This window comes from Durio zibethinus, chromosome 22 (genome assembly GCF_047325235.1).
Source record: "Durio zibethinus cultivar Kanyao isolate XHJ-2024 chromosome 22, ASM4732523v1, whole genome shotgun sequence".
NCBI classification, from domain to species: Eukaryota; Viridiplantae; Streptophyta; class Magnoliopsida; order Malvales; family Malvaceae; genus Durio; species Durio zibethinus.
In genome coordinates, this window is record NC_143183.1 from 3,927,292 (window position 1) to 3,931,127 (window position 3,836).

Consider the following 3,836-nt stretch of genomic DNA (forward strand, 5'->3'; position numbering starts at 1 on the left):
TTATTTTTTTAAAAATTATTTGTTCCTTTTTTTTGGATAAAAATTTGTTTATTAATCCTTTCTTTTTTTTCACTTTTTCATTTTTTTTTTTACATTTTTTACATTTTTTAAAGAAAAGTAAAAATTTTTTATTTATTAAAAAATTTATAATCACTATAATATGTTTGTAGTATTTAAAAAATCTTTTCACCTAGATATTTGTAAGAATCACTATGCAAATTTTTTTAGAATCTCATTATCAGATAAAATTTTATTTATTTATTTATTAGTAATTTTTTATGAACAGATATATTAAATTTTATCATTTGATTTTCATTTTTTTAAAAATATAAATGTTATATTTATTAACACTACTTTATTATAGAAAATATTAAATATCTATTCTAGGGATCTAAGATTTTATACATCTAATTAGAAAATAAATAATCTTGACAAAAATTAAAAATGATGAAAATAATAAAGATAAAAATAAAGTTAAAAAAAAAAGAAAAAGTACCTGAACCGACGATCAATGGTTGGATTAATAATAGAGGTGTAATTGATCAAGTTCAAGTCAATACAATATTAAGTTTGAGCTCGAGCTCGATTTCAAATTCGATGTTTGAAATTCGACTTGAACTCGATTAAGTTTTATTTATTTTTAGCTTGAACTCGATATGATATAAAAATCGAGCTACTCAAACTCGCTCGATTAGATTCGATTAACATATAAAAATAAGTTTGATTCTTATATTCGATAAAAGCTTAATTATTTGTACTTGAGTTCAAATTCGAGTTTGAAAATTTTATTAATTAAAATAATTAAAATATAAAAAATTGATTAAGTTTACGAGCTATTCGAGTCAAGTATAAGAATATTCAAACTCGACTAGATTAATAAATTAAATTATTTGAAGTCAAACTCGATTCGATAATTTAAATTTTATTTTAATCAAATTTAAATAATTTATAAATATTAATATATTATTTATATATCTAATTAATAGTCAAAATCAATTTGCACCAGTTCAATTGAGCTGATCACAAGCTTAAGAGGGAAGCAGTGGTCCACGCTATCGGTTCAGTTGGACTGATTCCAAATCCGAATGAGAAGCCGATCATGGTTCGAGAGAGCAAGTCATTAGGGTGAGTCAGGTCGTCGTGCGTAGGGTCGACAAATCAAGCTGAAACCGTCGGGTCTGACCCGACCCGATTATTTAGGGTAGATTTTTTTTAAAAAAATGGGTTTCGGGTCGGGTCGGGTCAGTTTTATTTTTTGGAATGTCGGATTCGGGTCAAGGTCGGGTTTATGTGAAACCCGACCTGAAATATTTACCAAAATACTTTTACTATATATATAAGTAATTTCTTTTAGGGTTTCTGAACTTTGTTTCTTTCGGCAGACCCTGTTTTGTTCTTTCATATCCTTTCTCCACATTAGGTAGTGAAAATCTAACTGAAAATCTTATCCACATGGTTGAATCTGAGAAATCTTCACCCAATTAATTTTTGACGCTTGATTTCTCTCTTATCAGACAGTGCAGTGGGTGTTAGTGATACTATCACCTTCAGATTTGGTGCATTTACAGTTAAATTTTAAACTCCATGATCTCTTCAAAAATTTTTTTCCACCCATAGCGTGACGTTGACGTTGACGCAACCCTTTCGACGGATCGACCTCGGGCAGGTGGGTGATTGGGCGAGTTTCGAAGAACGGGTCTTGTTGGAACTAGATTCGGGCGCATCTAGTTCTGGGCGTAGTAAGTACCCCATCAATCAATCAACCGTAACCAAGAGAACAAGCTATGCTTTCCGCTAGGCCTGTTGTGCATGTCGTAATGATTTTGAGACCACCAAACATAAAAGATGATGTTTTAAAATTGAGAAAAATAAATAAAAAGTGGGAGTCACCACTAATCTTTGTTAGGATGTGATTGATCATCCAAAAGTTTATCCTTTTAATAAAACTATAAAAACGAATTTAAAGTTTATCAAAAAGATAATTTCGGTTTACGAAAAATCAGGTTAGGTCTGGGAGTCGGTTACGCGTAGGGAAGTATTAGCACCCCCATAACGCCCATAAATTGGTACCATTTAATTACGCGCTATTTTTGGTGTTGGATAAAAATGATTTTAATTTGAAATTTAACATTAATTCCCTTCATTTAAAAAAATAAAATTTTGCTAAAATATTTATTTAGAACTATTAAGAAAATCTTTAAGTTAAAGAATTATCTTCAAATTCTCAATCGTCTAGGCAGAATTTAAAATAACTCTTTTCGCTTAAGATTTAACACAACAATCCTTAAAATGAAATAGCACTCTTTATAGAAAATTGTTGGTGACTCTCCAACATCTAGGTAGAGTGCCAAGAATTATTTTTTTCGGAACGTTATTTTTTTTTATTTTATAATATCACAAAAAGTTTTTTTTTAAAGTATTATTCTTTTTTTATTATAAAATATTTTATCATTGAACAGTAAATTAAAAAGAGAATAATGCAATCAATTATCGATGATAATATGCTAACGTATGTATGCTAATGAATGTCATATAAAATGAAATACAATTTAAGAGTTAGATTCTTAAGTATAATGAGACCACCTCAACTCTCCAACATCTAGGCAAAGCTTAGGTGCGACTGTTTATATTTAAGATCTCAAGTTTTTATTATACTTTTTATTTATTAATCTTATTATTAAAGCGAATTAAGAAATCGTGTGAAAAGACTTAACGAAGTAAAATTTCCTAAATACCCCACCATCTAAGCGACATTCAGGAATAAATTGCTTCAAATAGAATTTTCACACGTATCCTTAGGATTTTTAGGATTTTGGATTTTAAAGGATTTGAGTAGAGGTTTTGAAAGTTTGGTTATAAGGTTTAGAGGGTTTTAAAGCTTGAATTTTAGGATATGGAAGGTTTAGGGTTTTGGTTTTAGAGTTTGGAGATTTTATGGTTTGGATTTTGAGGTTTGAGGTTTTGATTTAAGGGTTTGCATTTTAGGGATTTTGGATTTAGGGGGTTTAGGTTTAAGAGTTTAAAAGTTTGAGATTTTGGATTTTGAGGGGTTTTGAATTTTAGGGGTTTTGGATTTTTAGGGGTTCTACAAAACTTAGGATTTTGAAAATTAAAAATTAGTATTTAAGGTTTAGGTAAAACGCGAACATTTCTAAAAATCTCCATCATCTAGGCGGACTTTCGGAGCATGTTCAATTTTTTATAATTTTTGAAAACTAATTAAAAATTTCTTATGTTTTTTTTTATGAAAATTTATTAATAATAATTCCCCAACATCTAGGCGAAATTATTTTAAAAAAAATAAATTTTTATTCCCTCCAACATCTAGGCAGAAAAAATAATAAAAATTATTATCACTTCTTTGAATATTTTTAATACATAATTTTAGTTATTACTTGTTTTTAATTTTATTATTATTAAAATAATTAAACATTTATTCTAACAAATTTAAAAATTTATCATGCATAAATATAAAAATATACTTAAAATAACAAAAATAATAATATAAAAAAATTAGAAAAAAAAAAAGAAAAAAAATTTTTTTACCTGAATCGGACCGGTCAACATTGGTCTGGACCGGTCTGACCGATTCGACGATTCAATCAACGGTTCGACGATCCGACGGTTCGGACCGGTTTACTGGCGGTTCATCTGAACCAGTTCAAGGTTGGCTGAAACGGGTTGGCGAGTCGGTTTACGCGGATATCGGGTCGGATCTAGGTCCACGCGCGGATCCTCCTTGGTTGAAACGACATCGTTTTGGGTCTTTCCCTAAATGACGTCGTTTTGAGTTTTTTTTTCCTCTATATAGCTAAAGATTTTTTTTTCATTTGGTT